This window comes from Silene latifolia, chromosome 6, assembly GCF_048544455.1.
Source record: "Silene latifolia isolate original U9 population chromosome 6, ASM4854445v1, whole genome shotgun sequence".
Classification (NCBI taxonomy): Eukaryota; Viridiplantae; Streptophyta; class Magnoliopsida; order Caryophyllales; family Caryophyllaceae; genus Silene; species Silene latifolia.
In genome coordinates, this window is record NC_133531.1 from 123,587,931 (window position 1) to 123,601,054 (window position 13,124).

The 13,124-nt window shown below is 38.6% G+C and overlaps 1 non-coding gene across 1 annotated transcript; it reads left to right on the plus strand.

The window, feature by feature from the left end:
* Window positions 1–1,687: 1,687 nt before the first annotated feature.
* Window positions 1,688–1,794, plus strand: LOC141589479 (small nucleolar RNA R71). Its single transcript, XR_012520416.1, has one exon. It is a non-coding gene; the product is annotated as a small nucleolar RNA R71 (small nucleolar RNA).
* The last annotated feature ends 11,330 nt before the right edge of the window (window positions 1,795–13,124 follow it).

Below are 13,124 nucleotides of genomic sequence, written 5' to 3' on the forward strand. Positions count from 1 at the left end.
GTTTATGTCTTACAAGTCTCATTGAAAAGGTAAGTGATGGGTAAAAAATGCAAGGATTCATAGGCTCGCATTTCATCAAACATAACATGTGCATAAGTTGAGATCACAACAAGCAAGCAAATAAATTATGAAAACATATTAAATTAAGCATGAATCATCCCCCATGTTGGTTTCCCCTAATTACCCATTAACCCTAGTTAAGGAGACTACTCACTTATTATCAAGTTTAACATGTTAACAAGGTTGTCAATCATATTAACAAAGCAAAACATGATGAATAAATGAAGATGATTAACAATAATTAAAAAGGGATTAAGAGGATTATATCTAATAATGATTCCAAAATAAAGCAAAGAATAATAGAAATACTTGATGAATGATTGGAAGGTTGTCAATCTCCCAATAATAAGCCAAATAATCTTCAATTACCCAAAATAAAAGATGAACAAAAGAGAAATTAAGGAAATGAGATTTGTATTAAGACTTGATTAGAAGTTGATTACAAGATAAAAGAGAGATTAGAATGATATAAACTACACTAAATATCGATAAAAAGATGATGATCCCCATCTAATTAGACTAATGGGGTATTTATAGTGGGGATTAGGTACACAAATTAGAGTTTACTAAGGGCTTAAATGACTATTAAGTCCTTGAGGAATCGCTCCTCTCAGAAAAGATGCGGGTCTCCTTTTAGCCGGTCTTTCAAAAATATGCGCATCTTTCATGGAGCAAGAAGAGGACGTGTGGGTCTGCAACACAATCCGAGCGTCCAAGGGTCGGGACGAGCGGATTGTCAGGTGGCTGGACGAGCGTCCTGGGAGGCTTCTGGACGGGCGTTCGAGTGGTTAGACGAGCGGATTCTGGCAGTTTTGGACGAGTGTCCCGGCTGTTAAGACGCTCGGATCTTGTCCCAACCTTCCTTTTATTCTTTTATTCTTTTCTTCTTCTCTTCTCCCAACAATCCTCCGGGATTTTGTCGGAGATGCAAGGATCTTCTTCATCATTTCCCATCTACTACAATATGTACAAAGGCCTTCTAGTCTTGTCTTCTCTTTGATGCTTGGTCATTAGATTCGATCAATTTAGCTTTATTTTGCCATGAAAATGCAAGGTTTGCACTCCTTTCCTACCAAGGAAACAAAACCTCAAAGAATATGCAAAACAAAGGACTAAAGATAGTAAATGACCCAAATATGCACTAAAAGCATGGGAACGAGGCTAATTCGGGGACTAAATATGCTCAAATATTGATCACATCAGTATGCTTGGAAAGCATTCACTTGTTCCCCTAAATTCACTTTGGTCATGTCCCAAAGTTCCACAACTCTCACATACTCCAGTTGGAATTGATAAAGATGCCACCATGGCATTTACATATTGTTTAGGTGATTTGGAGGCTTCTTCAAGTTTAGCCATAGCCTTCTCAAAATTCAAGTTAATGGTATCAATATGAGCACTAAGTTGAGCACCCAATTGAGTAATAGAGTCCACTTCATGCTTTCCTCCTCTAGTAGCCTTCCCAGGTCTACTATATTGTGAGTTATGGACCGCCATTTCCTCAATCTTGTTCCATGTTTGATTATCGTCAACTTCGGTGAACATACCATTTGATCCCATATTGAGAATGTTTCGGGAGTCTTCATATAGACCATTCCAAAATTGTTGTACCAAGTACCACTCGCGAAGTCCGTGATGAGGACATGAGCGGCAAGTATACTTCAATCTCTCCCATGCTTCATACAAAGATTCCTCATCCCTTTGCTTGAACCCGGTGATTTGGGCTCTCAACATATTACTTTTCCGGAGGATATAATTTCTTGTAGAAAGCAAGTGCCAATTTCTTCCAAGAGTCAATACCAAGAGTAGCCTTATCAAGGCTCTTCAACCATTTTTTCGTGGAACCAACCAAAGAAAAAGGAAATAAGACCCATCGAATTTGGTCTTGAGTAACTCCGGTTTGAGAAATCGCATCACAATAGTCACAAAAACTCTCCATATGAGAATAAGGGTCTTCACTAGGCATCCCCCCAAATTGACTTGTCGCGACTAATTGGATAAATGCGGATTTTGCAATGAAATTACCGGTCAAATGTTGTGGTGTGGGAGTACCGTTGGGTAGGTTCGCCTCGGTTGGTACGGAATGTGATGAAAATTTAGGGATTGTGGGTTGATTTTGTGGTTGATTTTGTGTTGGGTTATCCTCTCCTTCTATTGCAAAAGGGTTGATGAACTCAATAGTATTTGGTTGAATATTCACAATCTCACTAATACCTCTCAAAGTATTTCTAGCAAGTCTTCTATTGTTGGTCAAAGTCCTTTCAATTTCAAGATCAATGGGTAACAAGTTACCTTGTGATCTCCTAGACATGCAAAATATCAAACAACTTGAAAACAATTAGAACAAACCTTGAGGAGTTTTACTTCCCCAAGGTAAAGAAAGACACAACTAAAAACAATAAAAGAAAATCAAATCAAGTTAACACCGTCCCCGGCAACGGCGCCATTTTTGGCCGGGGTAGTTATTTTCGGTTACTTGTCGTTAAGAGTTACCTAGACCAAAACAATATTTATAACTTCACAAACTACTCCACTATTAGTAAAGAGGTAAATAAAGGTCGGATCCAAAGGGACGGGTATTGATGTAGGATTTTCGATTGCAAATGGTCGTGTCTAAGAGTGTCACAATTTGGGTTGAGATAAGAGATCAACTAAACTAATTGAAAGTAAAAAAGATGATTAAAATGAGATGTAAACAATTGATTAAAAGCACTAGGGTGTCATGGGTTCATATGAGATACATGTGATTTGATCATACAAACATGTTTTCAACTAGATGCAAGCACTTATTGTTGTGATGGGATCAAGTTGGTTTATATCCTACAATCCCTAGGAAGGTTTGGGTCCCGGAGCCGAATCGATTAGATTTTACAACACCTATAAGTCGACTTAATCCCACCTATCCAACTATATGTATGGTCTAATGAGACTTGAATTGATTTATGTCTTACAAGTCTCAGTGAAAAGATAAATGATGGGTAAAAAATGCAAGGATTCATAGGCTCGCATTTCATCAAACATAAAATGTGCATAAGTTGGAATCACAACAAGCAAGCAAATTAATTATGAAACCATATTAGATTAAGCATGAATCAATCCACATGTTGGTTTCCCCTAATTCGCCATTAACCCTTTTTAAGGAAACTACTCACTCATTATCAAATTTATCATGTTAACAAGGTTGTCAATCAAATTAACAAAGCAAAACATGATGAATGAATGAAAATGATTAAAAATAATTAAAACAAGGGTTAAGAGAATTATACCTATGGATATTTCCATATAATAAAGCAAAGAATAATAGAAGTACTTGATGATTGATGGAAGGTTGTCAATCCTCCAAATAAATCCCAAATAATCTTCAATTACCCAAAATAAAGGATGAACAATAGAGAAATTAAGGAAAGATTAAAAAAAGAGATTTGTATTAATACTAAATTAAGAGTTGATTACAAGATTAAGAGAGTATTAGGACTTGATTAAGATAAAATAAAATGATATTAAGATTGCTTTATAATCTAATTAGTACATTGGGGTATTTATACTAAGGATTAGGTACATAAATTAGGGTTACTAAGGGCTTAAATGACGATTAAGACCCTTAAGAAAAATTGAGGAAGTGCTCTTCTCCAAGGAGATGCTCCTTTTTGTTTTGGTGGTCTTCAAGTAGTATGCTCGTCCCGAGCGTCTTGGCAGAGGGACTGTTGGTTCTGGAGCAGAATCCGAGCGGATTGTAGGCTGGGACGCTCGGATCATCAGACCTCAAGACGAGCGTCTTGGCCACGGGACGCTCGGACTGTATCAGGGGTAGACGCTCGTCCTGGGCACTGCGACGCTCGTATTTCTTCCCAGTCACTTCACTTCTTTTATTTCTTCAACAATCCTAGAGGATCTTGTTGGAGATGCAAGGATCCTTTCATCATTGCCCAATCTACTTTATTTCCTACATAGGCCTTCTAGCATTGTCTTCCCTTTGATGCTTGGTCATTGAATTCGATCAATTTAGCTCTATTTTGCCATGAAAATGCAAGGTTCTTACTCCTTTCCTACCAAGGGATCAAAACTTCAAGGAATATGCAAAACGAGAAACTAAAGATAATAAATGACCCAATTATGCACTAAAAAGCATAGGAACGAGGCTAATTCGGGGACTAAATATGCTCAAATATGAGTCACATCATTTAGCTACCTCCGTCTCCCATTAACTCGACAACCAACAGCAACTCGACACAACCCAGCTTCTGATTCAGTTTTCCACCAACACGCTACAACTCGGGTTGTTCAGAACCGCCATGGCTCGATCTGTCGTGCACCTGCAATTCGACATCAACCACCAATTCAATTCATCGCCTCAGTTCTGAACTCGCATCAATCAATTCAGTCCCGCGTCACCAATTCGACAAACCATGCCGCACCTGCTCCGTTCATCACCATCAGTAATAACGACTTATTTACGGTTGTATTAGAGTGACTCAATTAATCATTCAATTGATTTACCAGATGGGTTAGTCAAAGAGGAGAAGAATAGAAGAAACGGGGTTAAATGATTTGAGGTTTTGAAGAAAAGAAATGAAGAATGTAAATGACCAAGTAGCCCTTGCCTGTTTTCCTCCTGTCTATTTTAAGTGAGGGCTACTCTTGTCTTTTAAAGTCTTTTATTAAGTGTGTGTATAAAACCTCATAATTTTGGGAGGACACACAATTTTTAGACGGCAGACCCTATTTAGTTTTTGACGGCAGTAGAGAGTAGTATAGTTTAAAAAATAGAAAACTCAACTCTCATTTTCCCATCTCATAGTTAATTTAAGGTAGAAATTAATGTTAAATTAGTTCTAGTTCAAGTCTTTTGTAATCGGTTTTGAAGATCTATGTTCACTTGCCCATTTAATTAAAGCTTGGTATAATTTCTTTCTCCCTTCTCTTTTATATTATTTATTTCCATTTTATGTTTATTTCAATTTGATAGATCTAGTATTTGATTAAGTTAAAGTTTTAGTCTTTGCTAATTTAATCATGTTTATTTCCATGTTATTGTTATTGGCTAGTTTAATAATTAGTCAGTTTAATATAGTTGGTGAAGATTACATCTTTTTTTCTTTAAATTCATCTTATGATGTTTCTCTTCTCTTGTTTTAGTTAATCTCACAACTAGTTATGTTTAGCATAATCATTATTGATTTACTTGTGTGTTCTTTATGTTAAGTATGTGTGAGTAGATTAATACTAGGGTAAGTATAAGCTTTTGTGGGATTAATGGGTAGGATTTGAGTTGTAATTAAATGCTAAATGTTTGTTTGCTCTTATCTTGCGCTTTGAACATGTTTGTGGAATTGCTTGAACGAGAGTTTGGCTCTCCTTGTTTGATTTGACTAGCCTACGGCGAGAGTCGAGACTAGTTAGACCACACTAGATAAGTCGGTTAAGACTAGGTAGGACGAGAGTTCAACTAGAATTTACCTAAGGATCATCGTATATCGAGAGATAGAGACACACCTAGACTTCATTCTCCGTTAGTGGCGAATCTAGGATTTCTGAAATGGGGGTGACAATTTATACGATGAAAAATAACAGCAAAATGTCATTACCCGAATAACTCGTAAGACGGTTTATTTGTATAAAAATTACTCTTTCATTGATAGTACTAATAAATTAGTAAAATTTAATAGAAGATGATCCTCTTATCTTATTCTAGAATTTTTGTTAGTATTAATAGTATATACGCCGTAATTGTTAATTAGTATGTCATGAATCCACATGAGTCCAAATTACGACGGATATACATAAGAATTTTCCATTCCAATGTAGAACCTATGTTACTCAAACACGACAAAGAAGTATTGTGTCCGATACATATCGTATCGGAGTATCGGATACGGGATTCTGAAATTTAGATGACACGAGATACAGTCAACCACGTATCTTGACCAGTATATTAAACACGGATACGACACTTAGAGCATTAACAATAGTAGACCGTAAAATGTATTAATCGGAATTATTATTTAAGAAAAACCTAGCCAATAAACAAAATTTAGAGGAAAAAATATTCAAAAGTAGACTTTGACTACTAATCCACCTATTTTGCACTAAAAGAAAAAATTAAATGATACTAGTACTTTTTTCCAATTATCCAAAAGTTGTTACACATTTTTCCCTGTCAAAAGTAACATAAAATATTAAATAACACCTATTTCCCATAATCTACTATCTCACTCAGAGTCACAGTCCCAACTCCCACGGTTTCTTTACCAAAAACCCAGTAAAACTATGAATCTTCATCTTCTTCGATTGCCTTCATCAATGGCATCCAAAGAAAATATGATTCAACTGGTCAAAGAAGGAGGAAGTTGGAGAGGTGGGTTTACAATTTGTTACTCGTTTGCAATTATTTTCCCTAAATTATTTTAATTTTTTTTTTAAAATTAATGGGGATGAGGGTTCACCCCCATCACCCCCTGTAAATCCGCCGCTGTTCTCCGTTCTATCTTCTGTATCAACTTAGACTAGACCCCTCCTATTTGGGTGACCTGGACACCCTAGTCTCCCTTCTCATTGTGCTTAACTTACTTTTTTATTCGCTTGTTCATTTATTTCATGTTCTTAGCTTAGACTTTTAGACTAGATAATCATCTCAATCTTATTGACCGACTACATTAAAACGAAGACCGGGACTTATAAACCATTTCTAACACACCATCTCTGTAGATCGACCTCCTTGTCGTAGTTGATAGTGTTTGATATCAGTTGTACCTTTTATTTTGTTATGTTAAACCCGTAATAAGTTTAAATAGTTCTTTTATTGACGCTATGATATATATACTATTCCTCGAGCAACCGAGATGGCAATGGCCGTATTTTCTAAGGAAGGTCCTGTTAAGGCTCCTTGGTAGATGCGGGTGTTACAAAGTGGTATCAGAGCGACGATTTTGAAATCTGTAACCAACAAACATAATGAACGTAGTGAGTCTAATAAAACAAACCAGGTGTATGTGTGTTGGGAACCCCTTGAATTGCTTGATATTGGGTGAGAAGGCGCCCTCATTCCAAAATCTTGCCCCCAATATGTTTAAGCCAGTCACTTCAAATGGAGATATGGAGTCAGAAATTGTGTGCTCATGTGTGTGTAATATACAATATATATATATATATATATATATATATATATATATATATATATATATATATATATATATATATATATATATATATAGAGAGAGAGAGAGAGAGAGAGAGAGAGAGAGAGAAAGAGAGAGATGTGATGTCTTGTGTGTGGAGGATAGCCTATGTGATGCATAATTGTTCTCTTAATTGTGTGTGAATATGTGGACGGAAAAGTAAGACGTAATGCAAGTATACATAAGGTTATGTGGTGACATGTAAGTGGTAGAATTTAATATGCATATATATATGTAGAGTACTGTTATTAATACGAGTGAATATGTAGATTTAAGTACGTGATAGTAGACTCATATGTTGTATAGAACGAAATAGAGTAGAAATTATAATGATTAATTGCGTAATTGTGTTATACGCAAGGTAATGTTAATCGATAGTAACAGTATAGGGATAATTAGAGACGAGCTTTATGTATACCTTAGACTCCGAACGATTTGTTATTTTGTAAGAACGACCAAACACTTCGTAACTTTTCGTTGAGTATTTTGACTTACTCGACCGAGTACGAGGAAGTACTCGACCGAGTAGGCCTTACTCGACCGAGTAAGTGGGTCACTTAATCGAATTTGCGAGAGAACAGAATCAATGTTAATTCTGCCAACATGAAAACTCGACCGAGCAACCTCAACTCGATCGAGTAGAGGCTACTCGATCGAGTACTACAAATACTCGATCGAGTGTCGCTGCTACAGTAACACGGGTTCTTAAAATTTTTCGAGCCTATATGTTTTATTCTTCTCATTCTTTTACTTCTTATTCTCTTTCTAAACCTAAATTCTCTCATAATCCTTCTTCCTTTACAAAACTTTGGTGATTTTGTGCTTGATTTCTTCTGCATCTTCCTACGTTCATCCACCTAATCCGTTTGCAAACTTATTCAAGGTAAATTTCTACTCTTTTCTTTGATTTTAAATCAATTTAAACCATGCATTGGTGTTGGATTTTCTGAAAAACGTCTATACTCTAATTTTATGTTGTAAATGTTAAACTTTGATAGAAACTACCTTGAATCATTGCTGTTGATGTTAAGAGTTACAAATCAAACCCGATTTCTGACTATATTCAACCCGAATTTTTCTAGGGTTTGCCCCAAATTTCGATTTTTGTTCATCAAATCCATCTTAAAGTGTTGAAAAAGGATAAGGGATGTTAGTAGTATCATATCTGATGCTTGATTTTGATTATTTCATCAAAAAAATTCGTCTTAAAACGCCGTCTTAAAAGTGCACAAAGCTGAAATTTTATCTCAATTTTACTGCAATAATCGACTTATTGAGCTTAGTTTTGATGAAAATGCGGCACGGATACTCCTACAATTTGCTTAAACTTCATATTTTTAAATATTAAGGCATCTTTTATGAATTGTGAAGGGTAAGAGGAATGGGTAAAATCTTGTTTGGTCTAAAATTTTTCATGTTTTAGCAAGAAAATCCGTCTTAAGCATCATCTTCATCGTATACAAAGCATTTAAAAGTTCTATTTTGAATTTGAAAAACCCAATCTGTGGCTAAACTATGTTGAAACATATGCCGAGAACTGCTGCAACACGCCAAAGCAAGAGGGCACGCGCCGCCGATGTAATACTACGGTTTTCCTAAGCCTGTACTCGGCCGAATATGGCTTACTCGGCCGAGTAAGAGGTGTCGTGTTTTATGGATAGTTTACTGTCTAGGAATACTCTGCCGAGTATGTAGAATACTCGACCGAGTAGAGGGTACTCGGTCGAGTATACTCTGTACTCGACCGAGTATCCGGTCTGACACGTGTTATTTCCGCGTTTTGATTTAGAGATGATTAGAGTTATATAAAACGCGTTAATCAGTTTCTAATTACATTTTAAAAAACCTAAACACTTCAACGACGCTCTAATCCCCTCCAAATCTCTCCTTAGTGTGTGTGATTGTTAGTAAATTTCTTCATCTCTGATTCTACCGTCGGTGTCAGTAAGTCCTTGATTTCCTTAGACCTTTGATTAATCTTTTAGGGATTGGCTTGAATTGTGAATTGGGAAAAAGGGGTTTTTGTATATGGTAATTGGAATTTAGGTGATTGTTGTTAGGTGAAGAATTCGTAGAGGAGCCTTTCTAGATTGCTTGCTTGTGTCTCTTTGTTGTTGCGCTAAGGTAGGGTCTCCCTACTCGGTTTTACTGTTTAATTGAATTAAGATTTATGTGGTAACTGTTGTGTGATTGATATTGTGATCATCTGTGGTGTTGGTATGGTGTTGGTGTTGGTGTTAGTGTTGGTGTTGGTGTTGGTGTTGGTGTTGGTGTTGGTGTTGGTGTTGGTGTTGGTGTTGGTGTTGGTGTTGGTGTTGGTGTTGGTGATGGTGTGGGTGTTGGTGTTGGTGTTGGTGTTGGTGTTGGTGTTGGTGTTGGTGTTGGTGTTGGTGTTGGTGTTGGTGTTGGTGTTGGTGTTGGTGTTGGTGTTGGTGTTGGTGTTGGTGATGGTATGATGTTGGTTTTGGTATTGTGATGATTGTGGTGGAGTCACTTGCGGGAGTGGCTTCACACTCTAGTTCGCCCTCCGTGGAACTCGTCACGGGAGGGGATGTGTACATTAAGCGACAGGGATTATTGCTCGTTGATAAGCGGGACCATGGTGGGTGTGGCTGCTGTCTCCCACCGCTGCTTGTTGTGATTGGGAGTTGGATAAGGCTGATAATCAGTGTTTATCTTTCGTACTTGCCTTATTTTGATTTTACAGTAACTGACCCTGTTGTGGTTTATAAAATCTGTGGTGATTCATTCGAGTATGGTGAGCAGATTGTGACATGTGATGGAGTTCTTTAGCTATGGGGCAGTCGTGGGGAGTCACCACTCGAGTCTAGTTTCCGCCGTCAAGAGACTTAGCTTTCATTTCTAGTTATTGGACTTTCACAATTGTACTTTGGTTTTGGTTTTGGTTTTAGGAACATGTAAACTTTATTCATTTATACTATAATAATTGTGTTTGGATTGTTAACTTTGATATACTAACCTCGGGCAACCGAGATCGTAACAGTCTCTCATGCTATGGTGGTCCTTGGTAAGGTACCTTGGTATGTAGGGATGTTACAAAGTGGTACCAGAGCGACGATTATGGCACCTAAAACAAATGAACCCAATGAACTTAAGGAGTCTAAATAAAATGAACCCGGGGACAGTTGTTTGGAGCTACCGCAAAGACTTGGGAGACGTCCCGGAGTCGCATTAAGGCCCTTGCGATCTCAATTCTGTCACGTGGGGGAAAAATGTTGTATGTTGAGTCATGTGTATGTGTGTGTGTAGTACTTGAAACTTGAATCTTGTTTAATGGTTGGATGATATGATGGAAGAAGTGGAATATGATAGTATGTGAAACATGCATTGAAATTTATAGATATTAGATTTTGAGCATGGAATTTGTTGGCATGTTAAGTGTTTATTATGTGGCTTTCAAAGGGTAGTGACATATCGTAAGTATATCTGGGTAGAAAAGCATGTGTAGAGCATGTTTACGAATAGTAGTAGCTCGTTTTTAGCATGACTCGACCGAGCAGGGCGGGTACTCGACCGAGTAGAGGGTACTCGGCCGAGTAACCAAGCACTCGACCGAGTGTTGTTTGGGGTGTGCGTAGCAGTAGCTACTGGTTGTGTCAGCTCGACCAAGTATTAGAGCATACTCGACCGAGTGGAGCACACTCGACCGAGTATCACCCATACTCAACCGAGTATGTATTCTATGTTTTCGACGTTGGCTTCTGGAATGGAACACTCGACCGAGTACATGCAGTACTCGACCGAGTAGTCCATACTCCACCGAGTATTATATTATATTCGGTCGAGTGCTTCTTTGGCGGAGGGTCGTTTATATTTTGAGTCGTAGGCTTTGTGCTTACATTTCCTTGCTTCTTATCAGCTCAAAATGCCGCCAAAGAGGTCAGCCGCGTATATCCAAGCAACTGAGATGTCCACAGATGAGGTAGCCCGTATGATCGAGCAGCAAGATGCACTCCTTGAGTCTCTTAAGAACTTGGGTAAGGGGGTGGAGAAACCGGTGGATGCTACCCACCTGAGCACTATCATCGCTCGCTTCAACCCACCTACTTACGAGGGCATTCGGGGACCTAAGCTGCTTGACAACTGGCATCGTGAGATGGAGAGTCTCCAAGAGGATGTTAAGTGCCCACCGGAGTTAGCTGTGGAGCAGGCAGTGTACTATCTGAGGGGTGAGGCTGTAGTGTGGTGGTAGAATGTGAAGGAGGATGCCCGAGCTTTCTACAGAGAGGAGGGGGACGGTCTTATACCATGGTCGGGTTTGAAGAGTGCCATGAGAGAACAATTTGTGCCGGAACATATCCGCCACAAGTTGAGATCCGAGTTTGATTCTTTCACCATGACTAATGACATGACTTTGACGGAGTACTACCATCGGTTCCTTGAGATATCACGTTATACGGAGGACATGCAGCTGGGGCAGCGGGGGTTTAGCTCTTCGTTTCGAGAGGGGGTTGGCACCTAAGATCATGAACATGTTACTAGCTTGGGTTATCACCGATCTGAAGGATGTGTACTTGAGGGTCGGGCAATCTGAGAGGTTAGTGGATTTATCCAAAGAGGCTACGGAGAGGACCACCTCTGAAAAGAGGAAAGCAGAAAGTGAGAGTGGCAATCAGTCGAGCCATTAGAAAGGCAATTACGGTCAGTCTAGAGCCTTTTCGGGAGGATCTGAGTTTTCTGGGGAATTGTGACACCCCCATACTCCAAGTGCCTTACCAGGACCACTTAAGGTATTAGAACGGCATCATCTCAGTTACCCGATCCAATGATAATCAAATGACAATAAACAAACATACTTAAATAGCAATATAGTTTAAAGTGATTACATGTCCAAAACCCAAAACTGATAAAAGTGAAATACAAATGTTCTCAAACCCAAAAGTACTAAATAACTAGTTCAAAACAGCGGAAGACTCTAAGACTGCATCGTGGTGACTCATCCCAGCTAACCCAAGCGCATCGTCATCATACCTGCTCAACAACTGCTCACCATCCCCGAATGGATCACCACAGTTTTAAAACATTTAACAGGGTCAGTACTAATTACATAAAACAATGCCACAATGAAACAAGAATACAAACAGCTCAAACAATCCCCAGTCTCCATCTCCAATCTTCACATAACTGACTACACACTAAAGTGTGTAGCCCTGCCAGAGTACCCATCGCAACAAGTACTCCATGCCGCCAGTGGGGGACCACAGCCGTACCCACCAAGTCCCCGCTCAACTCTATTGAGCGATAAACCCAAGTTCATTAATGTGCACATCAATTCTATGGCGGGTTCCACAGAAGGCGAATCAAGGGCGTGAAGCCACTCCCGCAAGTGACTCCACTCAGCCAGGGACGCGCCTCGAAGATCACAGGCAGATACAAACCAATCAACAATACGAAATTAACAACCGTCAAGATCAACCAACAATGTAATTAACAATTAACCACAACAACAATCACCACACATCATGTAACTAATAGTGAGTAGGGAAACCCTACCTGGAAATGCAAACACCGACAGACAATCAAGCAGGTACGTCAGAATCTCTCCTCAACGAATCCTCCTCCTATACATACATACATACAATCACAACCATATCCACATAAACCACCAAAACCCCCAAATCGCCCAATTAAGGTTTAACCAATTTTAACTAAACTTTATAAAAATTATATGTAAAGCTTACCCTCGACACAAGGATCACAAAGGTGTAAAGAACAACGAAATCCGACACTCCTAGCTCTGGAATTAGCTAATAATGCGGCGAGGATGATTCAACGTAACTTCTTAATCTTCTCTTGAAGTTTATTAGGTTGAAAAAGTGTTTTAAGAAAAGTGACGAAAGTCTTAAATATCATTCCCGCATTATTAAC